Here is a 26,000-nt window from a genome sequence, read left to right on the forward strand (position 1 = left end):
ATGTTTAATGCATTTTCAAAGATCAGTGATTATAAATTTCTCAATTTCTCTAAAAGTAGCAAAAATTGAACAAAAATAAATACAGACTCACAACTTTTTTACAGTGGGAGCACGGAGAAGGGGCGTTGGTCCTACCTGATACGCTCCTTCTCGTTGAGTGGAGACAGCAGCCAGGATGGGTAGCAGCAGCCAATCAGCATGAAGGACTGAGTCTATCAATCACATCAAGTCCCGCCCTTGTTACCGGGCAGACCCGCTTTAGGCGAAGAACTGAAGAGATAGACTCGGCGTGTGGGAAACGAAGAACAGAGTCCAGAAGAAAAAAACAAGGTTGAAAGCACCAGACTGAAGAAAAAAACACTAAAGGGAGGGTCTGGCTGCTGTCTCCACTCAACGAGAAGGAGCGTATCAGGTAGGACCAACGCCCCTTCTCCATTGAGAGTGGAGACAGCAGCCAGGATGGGACATACCCCAGTTCACTGTCCCGAAGCCGGGGTGGGACCAGACTGGTGCGAAACATCCTCCCCAGAAATGACCTGTTGTAACACCTGTCTACCAAATGCAGCCTCCGCCGAAGCAAAGGAGTCAATTTTATAGTGCCGAATAAAGGGAACAGGTGAAACCCATGTCGCCGCCCGACAAATCTCGAGCAATGAAGCCTGAGTAGACCAGGCAGCCGACGTAGAAGCACTGCGGGTGGAGTGCGCTGTTATACGTGCCGGTCGTGGGAGAGAACGGAGGTCGTATGCCGAAGCAATGGTTTGTCGGATCCAGCGGCCGATTGTAGATGAAGTCACGCGAAGGCCCAGGGAAACAGGCAAGAAGGATACGAACATCGACTCCGAACGGCGAACCCCAGCTGTTCTCTTCAGGTAAATCCGCAGAGCTCGTCTAACGTCCAAAGTGCGCCAACGGCGTTCTCGAGGATGAGTCGGTCTGGGACAGAAATTAGGTAAGATCAGCTCCTGGGAGCGATGAAACACCGAATTGACCTTCGGGATGAAGGTGGGGTCCAGGCGGAGAACCACACGGTCAGCATGAAACACACATAGATCAGAGCGAATTGACAAGGCGGCAATCTCTGAAATACGGCGGGCCGAAGTTATGGCCACCAAGAAGGCGACCTTGCAGGATAACAATCGGAGGCTCGTTGTCCGCAACGGTTCATAAGGAGGACCCATAAGCGAGTTCAACACCAACGGCAAATCCCAGGTTGGATAGCGGTGTAACACCGGGGGAGACATGTTAGAAGCACCCCGGAGGAAGCGGCGAATGAGAGGATGTTGGGCCAAGGATGAGAGAGAACCACAGCGAAGGACTGATGAGATAGCCGCTACCTGGCGCCTCAAAGTGTTAGGAGAAAGGCCTTCCGAGAAACCCTTCTGAAGGAACACCAACACGTCCACAATAGAAGCCTGAAGGGGTGACACACCATGACTGGCACAATACGAGCAGAAGGCACGCCAAGTAGCTGAGTAAACTCGCTCTGTCGAAGGGCGGCGAGAGGCTTGAATAATCTGAATCACGTCGCCTGGAATATTCGCGTCACTCAGACAGCGCCGCTCAACCGCCAGGCGGTCAGATTGAGCCAAGGCAGATCCGGATGGTACAAGGCACCTTGAATGAGAACGTCCTGATCGTGTGGAAGGCGCCAAGGAGGGGCGACTGAAAGAGACACAAGGTCCGCAAACCAAGGCCTCCGAGGCCAGTGGGGAGCCAACAATATCACCTCCGCCCGCTCTGTCAGGATTTTGCGAATGACCCTGGGAATCAGCCCGGTCGGAGGAAAGGCATACAATAGGCCCCGCGGCCAAGGGGATCGCAGAGCATCCGTGGCAACGGCCTGAGACTCCGGGTATCGGGCGAAGAAGAGAGGTAGCTGGGCATTCAGATGCGTGGCAAAGAGATCGATCACAGGAACGCCGAATCGCTGAATCAGACCTTGAAAAATGCGAGGATGAAGCTGCCACTCTGCATTGTCCACATGTTGTCGACTCAGCCAATCCGCCTGAGTGTTGCTGGTTCCAGAGATGTGTTCTGCGCGAATGGAGCTGAGATGGCGCTCCGCCCAGAGACCTAACTTCAGCGCTACAGAAAGCAGGGACTTCGACCTGGTGCCTCCTAGTTTGTTGAGGTGTGCCTTTGCAGTGACATTGTCCGTGAGCACCAGCACGTGTGCCCCGGTCACCAGGTGATGGAAGGCCCGGAGGGCAAGGAAAACAGCCTGCAATTCCAGCCAGTTGATCGGACAGGCGGCTTCTCGGACAGTCCAAGTTCCTTGAGCTATCTGCCCCTGGCAATGAGCTCCCCAGCCGAGAAGACTGGCATCTGAGGTGACCACCACTCGTTGAGGCTCGAGGAAGAGGGAGCCGGCCGACAGAGCTGGCGATGTCCACCATCTGAGGGACCTCCGAACAGCTGAGGGAACAGGAATCGGCCTGCTTGATGTGGCCCTGCCCGCCTTCTGAAAAGGTAAAAGGAACCATTGAAGCTCCTGGGAGTGGAGCTGAGCCCAGGGAACAATGGTTATGGCCGAAATCATCTTCCCCAGGAGTTGGGAAAGAACGTAAGGTGAAACAGCCCGACACCTTTCAATTCTAGATATCAACCCTCGCAGACTGTCCTGTCTTTCTGTAGAAAGAAAAACCCTCCCCTGGACAGAGTCAATGAGAGCCCCCAAATGGACCAGGGAAGTACAAGGGATTAAGTGGCTTTTCTCAAGATTAATCGAAAAGCCATGAGAGGCCAAGGTCTCTAGAGTAAGCTGAAGATCTCGAGTAGCCTGTTGTAGGGATGAGGACAGAACCAGAATATCGTCCAGGTAGCAGAGAAGCCGAACTGAACGAACCCTGAGGGAAGCAGCTAAGGCTGCTAGCACCTTAGTAAAGGTGCGGGGAGCAGAGGAGAGGCCAAAGGGAAGGGCCCTGTATTGATAGTGGACCCCCCCATAACAAAATCGCAAATAACGCCTATGGGAATGACAAATTGGAATATGCAGATAGGCCTCAGTGAGATCTATTGAAGAAAGGAGATCGCCCCTCCTAACGCCGTCAAGGATGGATTTTAAGGACTGCATCTTAAACTTTCGGTATACTACATACCGATTCAACCGTTTAAGGTCCAGAATGGGTCTCCACCCCCCCGAGGACTTAGGCACCAGAAAAACCCGGGAATAGAAACCCGTACCCCGTTGATCAGGAGGGACAGGTTGGATAGCCCTGATGGAAAGGAGATGCTGTACTGCAGCGTCCATAAGGACACGTTTTTCCGGATTACGAGAAATCGGACAGCAAACAAAGACACTCGGAGGAGGGGAAAGGAATTCAATGGCCAACCCAGATCTTAACGTGGCCAGGACCCATTGATCGGAAATAGATCTCTCCCAAGAGGCAGCAAAGAGGGCCAATCTGCCGCCTATGGGAGGACCGGAGATGCACTTAGCGACGGCGTCGGTAGGAACGACCTCCTCCCCCCCGAAAGGGCCGTTTAGACACGAAGGGCCTACCACGAACAGACCTATCCTGAGAGCCACGGAATCTAGTAAAGTTAGTAGGGGGCCTAGAAAAACCAAAGGAGGAAGACCCACCCGCATCGTTACCTCTAAACTGAGAACGAGGGGTGTAAGGGGAAAAACGGGACTCCCCCCTGCGGAAAATAGGAGCTAAGATCTTCTTTTTGTCTCTCGTTTCAGTGAGAAACGGCTCCAAGGCATCTCCAAACAACCTGGTACCCCCAAAGGGAACCGAGGCTAAGCGCCATTTGTGTCTAGTGTCCGCTTGCCAATGACGCAACCAAATTAAGCGGCGGGCAGCCACGGAGGAAGCAAGAGCTTTAGAAGCGAAGCGGGCGGCAATCAAGGAAGAGTCAGCTGAGAACTGCAGAGCTGCAACAATTTTGTTAAGGTCCTGTTTGATACGTAAATCATCAGGCGACAATTTTTCCTGCAGCTGTCGCAACCAGAGCAGGGTAGTCCGGTTAAAGAATGAAGCTGAGGTTGCAGCTCTAATAGCCCAGGCGGATCCTTGGTGAGCCCGTTGAAGGACTAAGTCCGATCTACGTTCGTCCGGGCGAAGTGCCTCGTCCGGATCCCCTGGAACGTTGACATTAGGCAGTAAAGCGACGATGGGCGCGTCGACAGAAGGGATTTGGAGGATGGAGTCCAATTCTGTGGCCACCTGGAAGTTCCTTCGGTCATTGGCCGAGGGCAGGACGGTTGAAGTAGGAGAAGACCACTGCCGCTTCACTGTGTCCAAAAAGAGAGGTGGGGTTGGCACAGATGTAGTTGGTCTGGCAGGTTCGACAAACATGGGATCCAATGAGTCAGCTGGAGATGCGGGCACAGGATCAACGACTGGAGAGGACAAACGAGCCGTAGAAACAGCTTTAAACAGAAGCGACTTGAACAACGATTGCGGAAACAGCCCCGTAAAGGAGGGCTGGTCCGGAGGAAGATTCTCATCATCTGAGAGACCGGAGTCGCTATACTCAGCATCCGCCAAGGTTGAGGGCTGAGTAGAATGAGAGCAGGACGGAGAATCAGGAGCCCTGCATTGCCTCTTTTCAGGAGTTGGCCGTTCCGGAGAAACGGGTGATGCTGACCTCATGGAACCCGCACGGCTGGAAAGGCAGGAATGAGTGGCTAGAGACTTCTGCACCGCCGCATCAATCATGCGTTGTATCTGCTCCGGAGAAAGCTGGCCAGGAACCTGAACAGGCCCAGGTTCAGGATCAGAGGCAGTCGGAGGAGGAGACAGAGAAGAGACCTGCGCAGGATCTGGATCCGAAGAAGCAGGCTGACCAGAGGTCTCAGCGCCCCAGAGATTTGTGGTAGAGATGGTCACTGGACAATCCTGGAGTGACATCTGATCCGGAGTGTCTGGGCGAGAAGGTATTGAGGGTGCTGAGGTCACCCTTACTGCAGGAGGCTGAGAGACAGTGCAGGTAAGATCAGCGCAGGCCTTGTCACATAATTTTTTCAACACTTTGTCCCTCCTTTTTTCAGCTCTGGACATCAAGACCTGTTTATCAGGTCTATGATGGGCATGAGGCTCGTGCAAAACTGGGGATGGCTCCTGAGAGGCCTCCCGAGTTAAAGGTTGATCAGCAGACTGAGGGCCTGAATGCTCACTTTCATTAGCCCCGGCCCTACGGCCGTGTTTCGATTTTGACAGCACCTTAGGCATAATGGCTGGCAAGGGGCTCACGTGCAATAGCAAGAGGAGCGTAGGAAACTTCACAAGGTCACAAAGTCAATGTGAGCAGGCCAAGACAATAAGGGGGGGCGTGGACAAACCCCTCTGATAAACGTCTGCAAAGTCACAGTGTAGAAGAGCCAGGGGGCGCGAGAGCTCCACAAAGGCTAGTAATAATGGGCAAATTTTAGTCCAAAGTGGCACTTGATGAGGTAATAACAGCTAGGTAGGAAGTACAAAGGAAGTCCAAACAGTAAGGCCACTAAGTGGAATCAGCAGGTCCACTATTGTTGAGATCCAGCAAGTCCAGTAACTTTAATAGTCAAACAGAGGCAGAGCAGAATAAAGGGAGATTTTTGTCAAATTGAGGCCAGAAACGACGAAATTAGCAGTCAAAATGGCCGCCGCCCTCACTTCGAAGTTAAACTTCCTGCTGGCAAGCAGCTTTCAATGTGGAGAGAAGCAAACAAAATGGCCGCCGCCCTGACTCCGAAGCTAAACCTTCTGCTGGCAAGGAGACGTCAGGGGAGAAAGAGCAAACAAAAATGGCCGCCGCCCTGACCCAGAAGCCAAGACCTACTGAGGGCAATCAAAATGGCCGCCAAAGGCTCCGACGATGTAAAATTGCAGAGGGCGAGCGAGGGAAAATAAAATGGCCGGCGTGATCTGCCGATACAAGCAATTAGCCGCCCAAGTTGCAACGGGGGCTAAAACGGCCGTAGAGTAGAGCCAGTCCCTCTGGGAAGCCTCCCAGCCCAGGCAAATACACCAGGAAGACAAGCGCCCCCCCCAGGGGTGCTACAGTTAGAAATAGTGTCCTATCTAGAAGGGCAGTAAAGGGCTGAACGATACCAGAAAGTTGTTAGAAGTCCGAGAGTCGATCCAACTGTTAAGGGGAAAAAGCGGAAAACCGTAGTCTAGAAGTCCGAAGTCAAAAGGCCAGAGAAAAACATCCAAATAAGCTAAATAGCCAGAAACGAGGTAGAGCTAAAGACCCACACGCCAGATCAAGCTGAAGGACTGAGTCTAAAGCGGGTCTGCCCGGTAACAAGGGCGGGACTTGATGTGATTGATAGACTCAGTCCTTCATGCTGATTGGCTGCTGCTACCCATCCTGGCTGCTGTCTCCACTCTCAATGGAGAATATATGCTTACATCTTATGTCTCTGGAGAAGAATGTCAAAGATTATTAAAATATTCTTCCTATATCATCCTGTATTAAGAGGTTTACAGAAATAGCCATACCCTTATAATATTCTAATAGGTTCCCAAAGTTTGATACTCTGTTGGAAGGATACTCTGAATGATGACTATCACTACAGGTAGTCCTCAATTTACAACAGTTTATTTAGGTGATTGTACAAAGTTACAACGGCAGTGAAAAAAGTAGTTATGACTGCTTTTCACACTTATGACTGTTGCAGCATCCTTGTGGTCATGTGATCAAAATTCAGATGCTTGGCAACTGACTCATAATTATGGCGGTTGCAGTGTCCTGGGGGCACGTGATCCTTTTTTGCGACCTTCTGACAAGCAATGTCAATGGGTGAGCCAAATTCACTTAACAACCACGTTACTGGCTTTACAGCTGCAGTGATTCACTTAACAACATTGACAAGAAGGGTTGTAAAATGGGGCAAAATTAACAAATGTCTCATTCAGGAACAAAAAAAATTGAGCTCAATTGTGGTTGTAAGTTGATTCCAGTGGAATCAGCAGCTGCAACTCTGCAGATCTCACTGGGTTTTCTTTGGCCTAATACACTTCTAAATTCTTGAAATACAGTACTGAATAATAATTTTTGGACCAGCCTTTTCATAGTTTTTTTTTTCTTTTTTTTTTAAAAAAAATCTTGAGCAAGATTTTATTCAAAAGCAAATTGTTCTTAAAGAAGAAATCAAACACAGTGAATAAAAAAAAAAACACCACTCAAACCACTTGACTGAAATTAATCACATTAGACAAAAATAAATACGATAACACCTCCTGAGCTTTCCAACAATAGAAAGGTTTGTTATACTAAAGATGAGATTACTTTTAACCAGGGGTGTCCACAGAGTGTGGTCAACAAAGCCACGATGAGGGCCTCAAAGGTGCAATCGACGTTCTGCAGTGCACACAAAACATGGCTAGGCCTTCAATTACATGGTTGTGGCCAACCCTCTGGATCAGGTGTGGGATTCAGCCGGTTCGGACAGTTTCGGGTAGACCAGTACCTCCGACGATCAGCTGAGAGCTAACCGGTTCACTCCGATGATCAGCTGGATCGGCCAGCCGCCCCTGTACTTTACCAACCTATATTTCCTTTGTTTGAAGCCCAGCTGATAGGCATGGCAGAGCAGACTGCCGTACCTCAGCTATTTTACTCACCGGGGCTGCAGTAGAAGGTAAGTTTTAGAGCTGTTTTCAAATGTACTGCGCGCACGTGGAGTGCGTGTTTGGCACGCATGCACGAAGCAAACCGGTTGTTACACTGGTTGAATCCCACCACTGCTTTGGACTCTTCTGACTACAACTTGCAGATATCCTTGACCTTAATCATTAAGCATCTCTCGTATTAGTTTAACTGTAAGAATCCTTTATTGCCACAGGTGTCAAAACTTTTCGCGTCAGGTTGCCTTCATGTGACGTCTCCCGACGGCTTTCCCATTCACGGAGCTGGGTTGGACGTGGCCTGCGCATGACGCATCTGGCCTGCAGGCCGCCAGTTTGACACCCCTGCTGCATTGTATAAGTCTCTAACTACTGCACTGTCAAAAAGCCCAAATCTGCTGAGTCTTTTTTTCCTCTGTTCTTTTGGCATGATAATCTAGCACAGGGACGGCGAGCCATTATCAAAAATTTGGGAAATGACTTAACTGCTGGCATGTCACTGACCCCTTCCCAACAAGTGAACAACAATTCTTTATGTATTTGTTTATTTTTTTTTATTTTAAAAACACAGTCCTATCATGTGTGATGCTAAGTATTATATAAAGAAGCATCAAGTAATGACAACATTAAAATACAAGTGAAGCAAGCTCATTTTTGGAGAGTCTGGGCACTGCACCAGAGCACTCACGCACACATACACACACACTTTTGCACGGTCTCTGTAGCCTCCAAAATCATGTGAGAAAGGATGTGATTTTGAGATCATTTCTTGACAGGGGTTGATGAATACTGGCATGTCACCCCAAGTGTCATGGCGTGTCACCTTTCACATGTGTGTCTTCACCATCGCTGATCAAGCATAATCAAGAGATGGTCTAAGCAGGGTCAACTTGCAGGCACTTAGTAGAATAACAGAGTTGGAAGGGACTTTGGAGGTCTATTGAACACTCTATTGTGTTCTTCTCCATCTTTTTCTATTTACAAATTTGATAATCATTTTTTCAAATCCCCATTCACGGCATGTGGGGTGCCGTGCACACATGCACAGGAGTTGGGCATGTTTACGGGATCCCATGCACATTGCATTTTGGGGTCCAGGCGCATGTGCACGCATTCTTTGGGCACTCGGTCCAGAAAAGATTAGCCATCACTGGTATAGGGTCTCCTGCTTGCGCAGGAAGTTGGACTAGAAGACCTCCAAGGTCCCTTCCAACTCTGAGAATATCTTGACTTTAGCAGAACATCTGAGAAAGTTTCCTAATAAGGAAGTCGGTATGAGGCGAAAACCAGGCTGGGCTATATATTATTAGATGGATGCAGAATTGGCTGAACCTAATAAATCCTTTCTTGTTGAAAGAAGAGCCTGGTGGCGCAGCACACTAATAGCCTGTTATTAACATTCAGCTGCCTGCAATTACTGCAAGTTCGAATCTCCCCAGGCTCAAGGTTGACTCAGCCTTCCATCCTTTCTAAGGTAGGTAAATTGAGGACCCAGTTTGTGGGGGCAATAAGCTGACTTTGTATAAATATACAAAAGTATGAAGGCTATTGCTTAACACACTGTAAGCCACCCTGAGTCTCCGGAGAAGGGAGGCATATAAAATCAAGTTAAAAAAAAAAATACAGGCAATATTACTAGGTTCAGAGCATCTCACAAAACCATACAGGTCAAATAATACTGCAATTGCAGTGGTACCTTAAAACAGAGCAATCTGGAAATTACTATATATCTCAAAGAACTTCTTAAAAGTCCCTTATTCACCATTTATTAATGTCAGTATTATTTCAATTTAATTCGTTTGAAACTATTAAAAGTAATTTATGGACTACTACATTCTAAAGAAGATTTCAAGAAGACAAATGGTTATAGTAGGAAAATTCTCTAGAGTAACTAGATTGGGTTAAAAACTTTAATATGCAACCACATATATTAAACAGATGACACAGAGAAAATGCTTTTGATGGGTTATGATAATTATTCATGAACATAAGGTATTAACTATTACTACATAATTTTACAGATTTATTTCAAGCCTCTGCCAAGGATAGCAATTTATTCCAGGTATAAATCTGCACCAAAAGATAGTATCAAAAACAGGGTATAGAGACATCTGGTACAAGCCATGATGAAGTCATCTACATCTTGACATTATATTATATAATTTGCACCATTTTCCTTCCCTGACAGGTGAAGTACTAAACGGAAGAGAAGCAAAGAGTCAATACAGCAGCCCTGGGTAGGACGGCCTTCGCACAACTTCATGTTGTGCGACAGTTGTGCCTGTTCCTTGAGAGAGAGAGAGAGAGACCGGAAACCATTCCAGACAGTTGCTTGTGAGGCCACGTGAGCCCCCCCCCGGCACCCTATTTTGGGCCTTGGAAAGCCTCCTGCACCAACCTGCACCCCACTGCGCTCCGCCCCCCCTGCGCATGCGCGCACGTGTCCCCCGTCCCCCACGCATACGCAACAGAGACCCAAAGACCAGCTGGCTGGTGGGAGGCATATGCACATGTGCATGTGCGGTGGAGCTGGGCTGGGGTGATGGCTGGTGTGCCCGCAGGGAGGACTCTGCGTGCCATCTGTGGCATGTGTGCCATAGGTTCGCCATCACGGGTCTAGATGATCTCCAAGGTTTATTTATTTATTTATTTATTGGTTCAATTTATATGCCGCCCTTTTCCAGAGACTCAGGGCGGCTTACAATGCATTAAGCAATAGCCTTCATACTTTTGTATATACCTGCTTAGTAGGGCTTTCGCCCCCCCCCCCAAGCGGTGTTCTTTTTTATACAAAGTCAGCTTATTGCCTCCACAATCCGGGTCCTCATTTTACCTACCTCGAAAGGATGGAAGGCTGAGTCAACCTTGAGCCTGGTGAGATTCGAACTTGCAGTAATTGCAGGCAACTGGTGTCACTTAACACCACTTTAATCTGCTGCGCCACCAAGGTTCCTTACATTCTATGATCTCATACACAGCATACCCTCACAGACTATAGTGGAGGTTCTTATCTGAAGTGGTAATTGGGAATATTCCTAATATAGCACTCAGTTTAGCTTCCTTGCCATTTTGATCATGCGTATCCAACTCTTAAAACTGTTTTTATTTTACCCTATCGCTTGGATTATGCGTTTATAAAAAGGCGTGTAAATTCCTTGTCCAGGTCAATGAACATGCCTCGGTAAGACAGATAGTTGCTACCAATAGTACTTTCACCAACACTTTAACCGTAATCAATTACAACTATTTAAACAAGGTCAAGCACTCAGCATTTAATCTGAAGTCTTTTTTAAATACGATACTGTTAGGTCACCTTAAAACAAGCCAACAGAGAGGCCTGGAGTCTGTTTAATATTTAAACAGAGTCACTCACATCTGTTTTCATCCAAGAGCAAAGTTATTGTACATCACTTGAAGCAGCTCATTAATATCCACTCCGCATCTTTCAGAGGTTATAGGGATGCCAATGCTTTCAGAAGCATCTGTCATAAGATCTAAACAGCACAGTTAGACAGGCATACTTCTTTCCTTTATTGACTCATGAAATAATCAACCTTATTTAATCTAAGCGAAAAGAATGGAACTTTAAATGAAAATAACCAATTACTTTTGATATCAGCCTATATGCATCATTCATCTCATCTCTTTAGGTGGCTCACTTGATAGCAAGTGTTCCAAAAAAAAAATGTTATCTGCTCGTAATTAAACTGAACAGCTGTCATGTTCAATTATAAATCTGTAGAGTTTTTCTCCTTTAACTTGAAATACATGGTTTTTAATTGATGTTTGATCAAATATTTGAACACCAGGCATTTTAATGATTCTCTCATTGCATTAATGAAGAAGGCAAACTATACAACTGCAATGTAACATCGTATAAATAATAATGATAGTATTTGCATAAAGCGACTTGAGTTTTATTCTTAATATGGTATGAGTACTCACAATCAAAGGATCGGGAGATATAATAAAATAAAAATCATAAAAATAGTAAACCAATTTGGGAGTATGAGGTCCAGGTACTGTATGCGTCAGCATACAACCAGTTTATTGATAAATAATAAACGAAGCGGGATCAAACCTCATTAAGACCTAAATGGGAGACTATTAGGAACAGCAATGTCTCCATACACTCACAGAGGCTTCTTGAGTGTTATTTATTTGTTAATTAAAGCACTGCCTATCCACCGTGCTTATGACATTATGAAATGTTATACACAAATGCATAGTATATAATTGCAAGAAAACCATTGTACTTGCACTATAATTTGCGTTACGCAGCTGCACAGAAGTTCCTTGACACTTTAATAACAACAGGTTGGTTATCAATCATCCTCATCCACGCAGGATAAATCACAGAGTTCCTAAGAACAAATTTCTTTCTACCTGCCTGGTCCACAGGGAGAGAAAATGTTGCCTTACAGCTTCGAAAGTGCGTTAGTTAGGAGCGTTAAATTAGAATATACAGAACCCAACTATTTACTGAAATCATCAACACAAAAGTCATCATAAAAGAGGGCTAACAAATAATATATTGTATTTTTTGGAGTATAAGAACGCACTTCCCCCCCAAAAAAGTGGGTAAAAATTTCAGTGCGTCTTATAGACCAAATACAGGCCTGTTTTTGGCCTCCCGAAACCTCTGCGCGTTGCGTTTTCGCCCTCCCCGGCCCCCAGCACTCTGTAGTGCTCTGCACATTCCGTTTTTGCCAAAAACGAGCCCGTATCAGGTCTATAAGACACACTGAACCCTTTGTGCATCCCGTTTTCACCCTCCCCAGCTCCCAGAAGCACTCTGCAGGCCAAAAACGAGTATGTTTTTTAGCAAAAATGGGATGCGCGGAGGGTTCAGGAGCAGGGGTGATATTACCTTTGCTACCAGTTTGCAAATGTGACCGTGCACGCAAGCTTCACTCGGACATGCCACCTCCGGCTTGCGCAGAGACCTCTGCACACATGCAGAGCATCAAAAATGGGATGGATGGGTAGGCGGAGCCTCCCGCAGCCACCGCTACTGGTTCGCCCAAACCGGATAGAACCAGCTGAATGCCACCACTCTTCAGGAGGCCAAAAACGGGCCTGTTTTTGGCCTGCAAAGTGCTTCTGGGGACCAGGGAGGGGGAAAACAGGACGCGCGGAGGCCAAAAACTTTTTTTGTTTGTTTACCTCCTCTAAATCTAGGTGCATCTTATAGTCTGAAAAATATGGTACTTAAAAGAAATAGCATCAAGATATTGAATTTAAGAGTGTGTCATATCACTGGCTTGGACATTGCAAGAATTAAGAGAAAAAGTTGAACGTAGATTTTAACACTACCTTTCCTGTTTAAGCATATCTCGAAGTTTATTCCAAAACAAACAAGTATCCTAAATAAAATCCTTTATGTAATGATTTTACTACCTTCTCTGACATTACAAATGTTATCTACACAATTGTCCAATACATGTTTGGTGTTGTTCTTGTATACTATAGGAGCAACATTACTCCTGCATCATTCTCCATTCAAACTGGAACAACATAAATATTTATATAGTAGTTAATTCATTTCTATACCATTTTTCCTAAACCTGTTCAGGGATCCGCTGATTTTTGTGCTCATCAATTTCCCACTCAAATCACATTGACATCTACCTGTCCTCTTCACTGAAGCATATTCCCCAAACTGCTGCCTATTTAGCTGTTAAGATTTTATGCATCTTCTAATAATTAATTCAATCACTGTCAGAAATGTAACAGCCGTTCTTTTTATCTGCAAAGGGCACAAGCATTGGCAGGAGAGAAAAGTGGAACCTGCAATACTACATTTAAATCAATCAATCCATCAATCAATAAATTCTGGACATAAATTCCTCTCCATGTAATTATGTGTCATTATGTAAATATTGCTCTCCGCGTGGTTTTGGTCACCACATTACAAAATAGATGTTGAGACTTTGGAAAAAGCGCAAAGAGGAGCAACTAGGATGATTAAAGGCTTGGAGGCTAAAACATATGAAGAACGGTTGCAGGAATTGAGTATGGCCAGTCTAGAGAAAAGAAGGACTAGGGGGGGATATGATAGCAGTATTCGAGGGGTTGCCTCAAGAAGAGTGGGTCATCTTATTTTCCAAAGTACCAGAAGACAGAACAAGAGATAATTGAAGGAAACTAATCAAAGGAGAGAAACAACCTGGAATTGGGGAGAAACTTCCTAACAGTTGAGGACAATCAACCAGTGGAAGGGCTTGCCTTCAGAACTTGTGGGTACTCCATCACTGGAGGTTTTCAAGAAGAGACTGGACAGTCACTTGTCTGAAATGATATAGGGCAGTGATGGCTAACCTTTTTGCTGTCGCGTGCCAAAAGCAGGGGGAAGCGGGGGGATTGCACGTGGGCGTGCCCACACCCACAATTCAATGCGCCCCGACCCCCACGCATGTGTGCACGACCCCCCTGTGCTTTCCCCGCTTTTGGCACGTGATGGCACGGTGGGCCAGGTAGGTCCGTTTTTTGCCCTCCCCAGGCTCCAGAGGCTTTCTTGGAGCCTGGGGAGGCTGAAAACGGCCTTCCCCACCCCCCCAGAGGCCCTCCAGAGGCTGGAAACAGCCCATTTCCTGACTTCCGGTTGAACTGGAAGGCCTGAAAATCAGCTGGCTGGCGTGCGCATGCCCGCTGGAGCTGAGCAAGGGCAACACTTGCATGCCCACAGATATGGCTCCGCGTGCCACCTGTGGCACACGTGCCATAGGTTCGCCATCACGGATATAGGGTCTCCTGCTTGAGCAGGGGGTTGGACTAGAAGACCTCCAAGGTTCCTTCCAGCTCTATTCTGATTGATTGATTGATTGATTGATTGATTAGCAATTGCAAAAGCACTTAGACTTATATACCGCTTCATAGTGCTTTTAAAGCCCTCTCTAAACGGTTTACAGAGCCAGTTTATTGCCCCCATCAATTTGGGTCCTCATTTTACCCACCTTGGAAGGACGGAAGACTGAGTTAACCTTGAGCCTGGTGAGATTCGATCTGCCAAACTGCTGGCAGCCGGTGATCAGCAGAAGTAGCCTGCAGTACTGCACTCTAACCACTGTACCACCGAGGCTCATTAATACTGTACTACCCACAGGCCTCTTAATACTGTATTACCCACAGGCCTGGGACGCGGTGGATCAGTAGCTAAGATGCTGAGCTTGTCAATCGAAAGGTCGGCAGTTCAGTGGTTCGAATCCCTAGTGCCGCGTAATGGGGTGAGCTCCCATTACTTGTCCCAGTTTCTGCCAACCTAGTAGTTCGAAAGCACATAAAAAATGCTAGTAGAAAAATAGGGACCACCTTTGGTGGGAAGGTAAGAGCGTTCCGTGCGCCTTTGGCATTTAGTCATGCCGGCCACATGACCACGGAGACATCTTCAGACAGCACTAGCTCTTCAGCTTTGAAACAGAGATGAGCACCGCCTCCTAGAGTTGGGAACGACTAGCACATATGTGCAAGGGGAACCTTTACCCACAGGGTAACAGATGGATCTACAACAACTCAACAAAGTCCTGATCTGATTTCTCCACTTTCTTCTAATAGTTTTCTGTACCAAAAAGTCCAAGCAGCTGATTTCTGAGCTGTGCCTACCTGTGCCAGGTGGACCAAGGGACTGGCCTGCCAGAAAGAAGGCAGTTGGTGTCTCTTCCTCCACAGGAACGTCAGTCCATTTTTCAGGGATAACAGCAGAGAAACCACAACCACAATCACATTCATTGCTTTCCTTTCTCTCAGCAATCCTGTCAAGCTTACTGGACTTTGTAAGGTTAATGTAGACAAATGAAAGTCGTTTTTCCAAGCTGAAGAGCCACCTGTCCAGAAAGGCAGATGGGCTTCCTTTGATGCAAAAAGAACATCAGAAGATCTGGTGCCAATATTTAAGTTTAAGTTTTTAAGTTTATTGTCATTGCACCTCATACAACGAAATTAAATACCCTCTTCAGTGTACATCATACATAAGAAAATTATAAAAAAAAATAAAACAAAAACACACCTCCTTCACATTCTATACAATTGAATTGAAACCTCCTGATACTGCATTAATATTGCACTATACGGTAGAATTCAATCTAGCTACTGCTCTGGGATAGAAGCTGTTTTTCAGCCTGTTTGTCCTTGTTTTTATTATCCTGTACCGTCTGCCAGATGCAGATAGTTCAAAAAAAAGGGGTGCCCAGGATGAGATGGATCTTTAAGAATGTTTTGAACTTTCTTAGGGGCAGCGGGATCTATAAAGCTCTTCCGAAGAGGGGAGGGGGCAACCAAGGATCCTCTGGGCAATGATGTTAGCCCTCTGGAGTGCTGTCCTATCTGCCACTGTGCAATTGGCGAACCATACACAGGTGCAGTAAGTTAAAATACTCTCTATGGTGCAGTGGTAGAAGGTCACCAGCAGTTTTTCATTCAGTTGTTGTTTCCTGAGAAGTCTCAGGTTAGTATAATCTCTTCTGGGCCCTTTTGACCAGTGCTGCAATGTGAGCGCCCGAGGTCAGGTCCTCTTTCATGATAACACCCAGAAACTTAAAATATGTGCTTAATTATAGCACCAGATTTTTTTTTAATGGAATATTACCATAAATACTCTGAGTCTACTCTAAGTAATGCTAGGTAAAACTAGGCACATGAAACCATCAGCCAAACTTTATTCTGGACAATGCTACCGACTTTTGAGCTGATACCAGTTCTTACTCCGATCAGAATCGATTCCTGGAAGACATTTCCAATTCTGAACCTATAGATTTTCTTTTCAAGGATTTAAAATGAGGTCCTTGTTCTCTGTATTCATTCACATGCATGCTTATTTGTTTTACTTGGTGTTACGTCTTTTCAAAAATATCAGGGATTTCCTCTGGAGAAAGAAGTGAGAAGATTTTAGAATAAATGGGAGAGTGTCCCACCTTCACTTTCTTCTGATCGTTTTTTAGGCATTTATCTTGCGCCTTGCGCACGGTCACTCACGCCCTTGTCACCTCCCGGCTGGACTATTGTAATGCTCTCTACATGGGGCTCCCCTTGAAGAGCACTCGGAGGCTCCAACTGGTCCAGAATGCGACTGCGCGGGTGGTTATGGGCGCAACTCGTTGTGCCCGCGTGACACCCCTCCTGCACGAGCTGCACTGGCTCCCAGTGGTCTTCCGGGTGCGATTCAAGGTGCTGGTTACCACCTTTAAAGCGCTCCATGGCATAGGACCCGGGTACCTTTGAGACCGACTTCTGCCACCAGTAGCCTCCCACCGGCCAGTCCGCTCCCACAGAGAGGGTCTCCTCAGGGTGCCATCGGCCAAGTTATGTCGGCTGGCGACACCCAGGGGGAGGGCCTTCTCTGTGGGAGCCCCAGCCCTGTGGAATGAACTGCCCCCGGAAATATGTAAGATCTCTGACCTCTGGGTGTTTCGCTGCGCATTGAAGACCCTGTTGTTCCGCCAGGCCGGGCTATCAACGTAATAATTTTAAATTGGGGTATTTTAAATTTTTGGGGTTTTAAACCGGCCAAATCTATTTAATTATTTTAATTTTTAATCATTGTTGTGTCTTGTGTTTTTAAATTGGCTGTACACCGCCCTGAGTCCTACAGGAGCAGAGCGGTATAGAAATAAAATTATTGTTGTTGTTGTTGTTGCTGTTGTTGTTGTTGTTATTATTATTCTATATTAGACAGATACCGAATACATATGGCTCTGCAGAGATCTTCAGTGATATCACAAAATAATGAAATGTTGTCATTCTATTCAGTTAATGAGAGAATAGTCTTGCCTCTCAAAGCAATCCACTCCATTCCGTTATTCTTTAAAATAAATAATACACCATGAACTCTAAAATCACAATAATCATTTTTAAAACAATCTACATAATCTACATCATGAGTATTAGTGAGGCTTGATAAACTTTAAAATGTTTCGCCCCGCAGCCAAGACAAGCTGGATTTCGAAAACACTGTACGGTAATTGGATTTGAACAGCAAAATTACCGAGAACAACACACTAAAGAAGTAAAGAAATCTTACAGCAATAACTTTGGATGAAAAGCACTATTTACCTTCCAGGATCAGAAATTAAAATTAGCCTTTGCAATAACAATCTATATGAACAGATGCATCAATTCTGCTTTTCTGCCAATGACAACTAATTGCCATCACTAACTGATACAAGAGATTTTCTCAATTCATTATTGCAAGGATACACACACACAAACACACACTCTTTATGCTCTAAAAACATGAATCAAAATTATGATTCTGTCATAGCACAGAACAAGAATGTTATACAATGCATCCATCTATTTTTTTAAAATAAAAACAAACAAAAAACCCCAAAATGTTGTAAAATTATGTTCGGAAGAATTCCAATATTGTGGCCAATCAGGCTTCATGGTGTGAAGTCACCAGGAATCAAGTTTAACTGAAAGGAGGTTTTTTAAAAAGGAGGAGGAGGAGGAGGAGGAGGAGGAGGAGGAGGAGGAGGAGGAGGAGGAGGAAGAAGAAGAAGAAGAAGAAGAAGAAGAAGAGGAAGAGGAAGAGGAAGAAGAAGAAAAGGAGGAGGAGGAGGAGAAGAAGAAGAAGAAGAGGAAGAGGAAGAAGAAAAGAAAAAAGAAGAAGAAAAGGAGGAGGAGGAGGAGAAGAAGAAGAGGAAGAAGAAGAAGAAAAGAAGAAAAAAGAAGAAAAGGAGGAGGAGAAGGAGAAGAAGAAGAATAAGAAGAGAAGAAAACAAGGAGGAGGAGGAGGAGGGGAAGAGGAAGAAGAAGAAGAAGAAGGAGGAGGAGGAGGAAGAGGAAGAAGAAAAGAAAAGGAGGAGGAGGAGAAGAAGAAGAAGAAGAGAAGAAAAGAAGGAGAAGGAGAAGGAGGAGGATGGGAAGAAGAAGAAGGAAAGGAGGAGGAGGAGAAGGAGAAGAAGAAGAAGAAAAGGAGGAGGAGGAGGAGAAGAAGAGGAAGAGGAAGAAGAAGAAGAAGAAGAAAAGGAGGAGGTGAAGGAGGAGGAGGAGGAGAAGAAGAAGAGGAAGAGGAAGAAGAAGAAGGAAAAAAGAAGAAAAAAGAAGAAGAAGAAGAAAAGGAGGAGGAGGAGAAGGAGGAGGAGGAGGAGGAGAAGAAGAGGAAGAGGAAGAAGAAGAAAAGAAGAAAAAAGAAGAAGAAGAAGAAAGGGAGGAGGAGGAGGAGAAGAAGAAGAGGAAGAGGAAGAAGAAGAAGAAAAAAGAAGAAGAAGAAAAGGAGGAGGAGAAGGAGGAGGAGGAGAAGAAGAAGAGAAGAAAAGAAGGAGAAGGAGGAGGAGGAGGAGAGGAAGAAGAAGAAGGAGGAGGAGGAGGAAGAGGAAGAGGAAGAAGAAGAAGAAGAAAAGGAGGAGGAGGAGGAAGAGAAGAAGAAGAAGAGAAGAAAAGAAGGAGAAGGAGGAGGAGGGGGGGAAGAAGAAGAAGAAGAAGGAAAGGAGGAGGAGGAGAAGGAGAAGAAGAAGAAGAAGAAAAGGAGGAGGAGGAGGAGAAGAGGAAGAGGAAGAAGAAGAAGAAGAAAAAGAGAAGAAAAGGAGGAGGAGGAGAAGAGGAAGAGGAAGAGGAAGAAGAAGAAGAAAAGGAGGTGAAGGAGGAGGAGGAGGAGAAGAAGAGGAAGAGGAAGAAAAAGAAAAAAAGAAGAAAAAAGAAGAAGAAGAAGAAGAAAAGGAGGAGGAGGAGAAGGAGGAGGAGGAGAAGAAGAGAAGAAAACAAGGAGGAGGAAGAGGAGAAGGAGAAGGAAGAGGAGGGGAAGAGGAAGAAGAAGAAGAAGAAGAAGAAGAAGAAGAAGAAGAAGAAGAAGAAGAAGAAGAAGAAGAAGAAGAAGAAGAAGAAGAAGAAGAAGAAGAAGAAGACCAATATGTATGAGTTGGGACTAATAGTTCAATACCATTTTCATGAGCACAGGTTCTCTTCAGGGCTGTATCCCAAGTCCACATGGGTCCCTGTTGATTCATGGACTGTTGTGCACTTTTTGCTAACCTGGTTTGCTACCCTGAAGTATGCGGATAATACAACAATAATGGGCCTTATCCAGGATGACAATGAGGGTGCTTACAAGGAGGAGATAAGAGGATTTGGAGGACTGGTGTAAAAAGAACAGCTTGGTTCCAAATGTAGGAAACCCCCACCCACCCCCAAAAAAATGAATACGGTGAAAGAGGAAATGGAGAGAGTTAAGTGGAAATTGAATACAAGAAGACATCCAAGGTCTCTTCCAGCTCTATTCTGATTGATTGATGGATTGAATCCTATCTCTGACATAAACACAGTTTGAATGGGCTTTGGAAGGGACAACTCTGCTACTGAAGAAAAGACTTCGACCCTTGGAATAAAACAAAACATGCAGACGTGCCATCCAGATTATTTACTATGGCACCCAAACATTCAAAAGCAGGGCAAGCCTTGGACGGAGTTAAGAGTGAATTGTAAGTGCACATGATCAACTCAACACCTGGCCTGCTCCACTGGCTAAAAGCTACATCTGGCTCAGGGGAAGCGTTCCCTTTTAATCAGCAGCTAAAGATATTTAAAAATAAATAAAAATTATTTTAACTTTTGCCAGTCGCATTTCATTCTTCCCCTCCTTTCCCACCCTTTCTTCAATGATTCTATTCCACCATTTATTTGATATTAGTGTAACTGTCAGCACTCTAAACTACATTCGTTCCAGTGCTGACATAAGGAGGAGAAAGAGGGGGCAGCTGGCAAGAGGACGCTTGACTTTTCACCTACTTATTTTCCCTGAAGATAATATCCCCTAGGAGATGGGATGGGAGGGGGGACATTCCTGGGAGCTGAAGTAGTAGATATGGGGAGAGTGATTTGGAAGATGGCCAATGAGACGCAGAGAATTGGGGAACGGAAAGGGAAGATTTGGGGTCAGGAAGTCAGCGTTGGCTACGACATAATCGGGGACAGATTGTCGTGCTTAATAAATGAAAGATTTCATCAAAGACTATTTGTTTGGAAATGCAATTTATTTGATACGACATCGAAACCTGACAGTAACTCTTGTCCCGCAGCGACTTGTCCTGCAGTGAGTTAAGGGGCGTGCATAAGTGCACCAGTGTGCCTACCTTATGTTCCCTTTTATTTGTATTAATTTCATGTATTCATAATCATGTTTATACTTGTATCTATTATCTAATACATGCTTGACGAAAATAAATAAATAATAATAATAAAAAAGAGTTGGCCGTGGCAAATTGTCATAGACCCATTTGGGACAAAGACTATGTGGAAACAATAGCTGCAGCTCGAAAGGCGTGCAGAAAAAGGAAATATTTGGCCAGTATTGTCCAAGTGGGACCAGGCAAGGCTCTTCAAGATCCAAATTACCCTTTCCTTTTCCTCACTGATGGTTACTGCTGTATTAAATGAAGCCTGGCCCGTGATAAAATGTCCATCTTTATTTTGATCACGTGACCGTGAAGATGCTGAAACGGTCGTTAAGTGCGAAAATTGACATAAGTCGTTTTTATCAGTGCTTTGAACGGTCACTAAATGAATGTTTGTAAGTCGAGGGCTACCTCTATAGCTTTCGAGATTAGCATCTAGAACAGTGTTTCTCAACCTTGGAAGCTTGAAGATGGGTGGACTTCAACTCCCAGAATCCCCCAGCCAGCGCTGCTGGCTGGAGGATTCTGGGAGTTGAAGTCCACCCATCTTCAAGCTACCAAGGTTGAGAAACACTGATCTAGAATCAAATAAACCAACCTTTCTGAGTTGGTGGCCCAGAAAGGGGGGGGGCATGCGCCTTTACACAAATGTGTATGTGAACGGAGCCGCGAGTATATGTGCAACACTTGCAGTGACGCTAGCGCTCACATGGCGCTCATGCCAACTCTAGCACGAGTGGTGTGTGCGTGCGTGTGCACACTGGCCAGACACAGTAGTGGGCCCCGGCCCACAGGTTGCGGATCCCTGAGGTAAAGAATAGGCCTATTGGCTGGGGAATTCTGGGAGTTGTAGTGCACACATCTTAAAAGTTGCTGAGGTCAAGAAACGCTGCTCTCTCTACAGGCTTGGAAACTGGATATCATTACAATTTTCACCCAGGCTGAGCATGAAGGTGTCAGTCAGTTTCATTTATAATCTTTGTGATCTGTTATTATTGGAATCCAGCTCCAATGTCTTTCAGCATTTTTCTTTCTTTCTTTCTTTCTTTCTTTCTTTTTTTTGCAAAATAAGTTCATATTTGGCACTGCTTGGGGACTGCGTATCCTTTTGTAACTTTCTTTAAAACAAGTGTTTGACTGTGGGCAGGTCAGTTGTAATGTCCTGACTATAGATAGTCCTCAACTTACAACCATTCACTTAGTGACCATCAAAGTAACAGCAGCACAAAGTGATTTATGACCGTTTCTCCCACTGACCACCGTTCCAGCATCCTCTTGCTCACGTGATCAAAATCCAGACACTTGGCAAGTGGGATGGATTTATGATGGTTGGTGTGACCCAGGGCCATTTGCGACCTTCTGACAAGCCAAGTCAATGGCGGAAGCCAGATTCACTTAACAACCCAGTTATTAACTTAATAATTGCAGTGATTCACTTAACAACGATGGCAAAAAGGGGAATGATATGGGGCAAAATTTACATAAGAAGCCATTCTCACTTAGCAACAGAAATTTTAGCCTCATTTGTGGTCGGAAGTCAAGGGTTACCAGTATTTGCATTTTAATATTTAGTTCAAAAGGATTTCTATATTTTATTTTTCCTCTTTTAAAATAAATTTGATTTTATTTATCTCTTATGAAGTTGGCCCGGTTCTCCTTACCAGGCCTGGATTCCCGAATTACACTAAATAAACAAACACACTTTTCAGCTAAATGTTTACAAGACTAATACTGGCTTTGAATGAAATCTGAAAATATTTAGGTCCTTAAACTGAATGTGTGTATCAATCCTGACACTTAGGAACTACTGGAATTTTATTTTTATAGGTTAGAATTACAGACTCTTACATGAAAATGGAAAGTGACAATATTTATCATTTAAGATAAATATTTCAGTTCAAATATTTCATAAATACTTCAGTTAATTGGAGGGACGAGTCACACTTATTAATTTCCAGTAAAAGGAAAGGGGGGAAATGATAATGTCAACACTTAGATTACATTTGCATCATTATTGATGTTTTGTACAATGATGCCATTATATAAATGATATGAAGGGATGAAAATGAAATCATTGGCGCTATTTGCGTAATAATGTAGTTGTGCCAATGCAGAAATTTCAGCAGAAATAGGTCCGTTACACTGAGGACCGGTAACATGACGACTGTAATGTTTATATATGTTAGTGAATTTACAGGTGATGGCAAAAAGGTTCAGGTGGGAGAGTAGATACAGGTAGGCAAAGTGCTAGAGAAGGAAAGAGAGGGTATTAATCAATGGTGGGTTCCTCCCGGTTCGGTCCGGCCAAGCCGGTAGCGGTGATGATATGACATCACCGAACCGGTTCTCCCCCCCCGTCCTCCCCCCCCATTATTCTTACCTTTTATTTGGTCCCACCCCCAATCTATTGCTGCCTCCTGAGTCCCAGCTGATGACTAGAGGGAAAAAAACTCTTCAAACTCTTGCCGTGGGGCTTCAAAGGGCCGTCCTACAGCTGATCAGTGTTAAAAGCAAACAAATGAGTCGGGTCGTAAGTGCAAGGACTGGTCGTAAGTGCGAGGACCTTCCAGAAATGACTCTGACCAGCTAGCCACGCCCATCTAGTCACATGACCTCCAAGCCACACCCACAAAATAAGCCACGCTCACAGAACCAGTAGTAAAAAAAATTAGAACCCACCCCTGGTATTAATTCTGAAGAGGAAAGCAGGGGCAAACACAGATTATGAAGGATCACCCAGACCTTTCCACGCCAAGGAAGGCCAACATTGCTAAAGCAATTATTTTTCCAGTGGTCGTGAACAGTTGTGAAAAGTGTATGCGGGGGGGGGGGGAATGTGAGAAAAGGTTGTCTTCAAATTGGAAATGGTTACCAACAACTCCCATGAACTGCACAAAGAAGCCGTCGATCCATCCTGCGTCATAACAAAGCTGACTGCTCCCTTGAAGTTTCATAGGCAAGAGCTCGTACGGGCAGGAAAGGCAAAAGGATAAAGAATAATAATTTAATTTAATTTTTAATTTAATTTCCAATTTATATACCGCCCTTCTCCCTGAGGACTCAGGGCGGTGTACAGCCAAGATAAAAAACATAGAATACAAATATTAAAACATTTAAAAATATATATAAATTTTGGCCCAAAAGTTAAAAAAATCACAGACTAATTAAAAGAATTTAAAAATTTCTTCTTAAGCCAACCCGGCTTGCTGAAAAAGATGGGTTTTCAGGGAACGACGGAAGGCATTGAGGTCATGGATTCTCCTTATCTCCGGGGGCAACTGATTCCAGAGGGTGGGAGCCCCCACAGAGAAGGCCCTCCCCCTGGGGGCCACCAGCCTACATTGTTTGGCTGATGGCACCCTGAGGAGGCCCTCTCTGTGGGAGCGCACGGGTCGATGGGAGGTCGTCGGTAGCAGCAGGCGGTCTCGCAGATAGCTAGGCCCTATGCCATGGAGCGCTTTAAAGGTGATAACCAACACCTTGAAGCGCACCCGGAAGACCACCGGGAGCCAGTGCAGCTCGCGCAGGAGCGGTGTTACATGGGAGAATAAGAATTCTTACGCTTGGACCAGTTGAAGGAAATGGAAGGAAGGGGGGGGGGGACAAGAAACAAAAGGGATGAATGGGGTAGGCGAACACAGAAACGAAATGTCTTTGAATATTAGTAGCTCAAGTTGATAGTTACCGTATTTTTCGGACTATAAGACGCACCTAGATTTAGAAGAGGAAAACAAGAAAAAAAAATAGTATTTGGCCTCCGCGTGTCCTGTTTTTGCCCTCCCTGGCCCCCAGAAGCACTTTGCAGGCCAAAACCAAGCCCATTTTTGGCCTCCCGAACCCTCTGCATGTCCCGTTTTCACCAAAAATGCACCCATTTTTGGCCTGCAGAGTGCTTCTGGGGGCTGGGGAAGGCGAAAATGCAAAACACGGAGAGTTCAGGAGCTCAAAAATGGCCGTTTTTGGCGAAAATGGGCCATGCAGGGGCCGGGGAGGGTGAAAACGTGACACACAGAGGGTTCAGAAGCCCAAAAACGGGGCCATATTCGGTCTATAAGATGCTCTGAAATTCTCACCCACTTTGGGCGAGGGGAGTTCGTCGTATACTCCGAAAAATACAGTATGTTGTGGGGTTTGAGCTCTGAGCTTGGCAATTTAGTTGCAAATGTTTCATTCTTATTCGAGGAGACATCAGTGCACTTTGGATTGTGCTTGCCTTGGGGAGGCCTGGTCTTTAAATACCTTGTTGAGTCCGGGTCTGATTTTGGGTTGTGTGATTGGCGGGCTGTAGTTGCTGAGTCATAGTCCTTGGTTTTAAGTACCGTACTTAAACGGTACTTTAAAATACTTAAACAGTATCCTGCCAACAATGTTAGCCAGTTGGAGGCGGCAAACCATCGGAAAGCATTTCCGTTTGCACATTGCCATGCGCTTCCATCGGCCGCCCTGTATGGCAAGTATAAAAAGATACCGCTGACTGAAAGACTCTGTTCCTGTGACTCAGGAGAGGTGGAGACTGTGGGTCACATATTCCTTCGATGCAGTGGTGGGTTGTCCCCAGTTCGGACTGGTTTGCAAGAACTGGTAGTAAAACCAGCGGGAAGCTCCGCCGACTGAGCCAGACGTCATCATAGGTGATCTGCGCATGCACAAGAGCACGGGCGCGATGCAAACTGGTAGTAAAGGTAAGTAGAACCCACCCCTGCATCGATGTTCCTTTTATAGAGAGATTCGGGGGGAAAACATATCTTTCCAATAATTGCTAGGTATCCTGGCCATTCCGACACTGCTTATCTCCAGTGGACAAAGAGTCCGAAATTACAGCGCATGTGGCTAGATTCTGCGCAGAAGCCCTGGGGATTCATCGGAAACACTTGTCTAATCCACCATAGCTATTTTATATAACCAATATGGCAAACCCTTTGCACTGCTTATTTCTTTCCCTTTTAGTATTAAACTGACTACCGGCTCCCGAGTTTATAGACTGTGATTTTAGAATAGTTAAGACCATGTGTAATTGACAGGCTGCGGTTTACCTGTTATTTTATCTGTTATTTATTATTTTATTCTAGAATTTTTAATTGCATATTTACTGACTGTTTTTATTTGTTCTGGTCTCATACAGTAATAAAATTCTGTTAACGGTTAATTTAAATGTCACTTAAACAGTACTTAAAACCAAGGACTATGACACGGCAACTACAGCCAGCCAATCACACAACCCGAAATCAAACCCGGACTCAGTATTTAAAGGCCAGGGCTCCCCCAGACAAGCACAATCCAAAGCACATGGAAGATGTCTCCTCGAATGGGGGGCGGAACATTTGCCACC

General features: G+C 45.3%; 1 protein-coding gene across 8 annotated transcripts in view; it reads right to left on the reverse strand.

Moving 5' to 3' along the window:
- The window catches only part of KAT6B (lysine acetyltransferase 6B), a 116,199-nt gene that overhangs the window by 74,772 nt on the left and 15,427 nt on the right, over nucleotides 1-26,000 (reverse strand). The window lies entirely within an intron of this gene.

Source organism: Pantherophis guttatus, chromosome 6 (genome assembly GCF_059756535.1).
Source record: "Pantherophis guttatus breed Tessera chromosome 6, ASM5975653v1, whole genome shotgun sequence".
NCBI classification, from domain to species: domain Eukaryota; kingdom Metazoa; phylum Chordata; class Lepidosauria; order Squamata; family Colubridae; genus Pantherophis; species Pantherophis guttatus.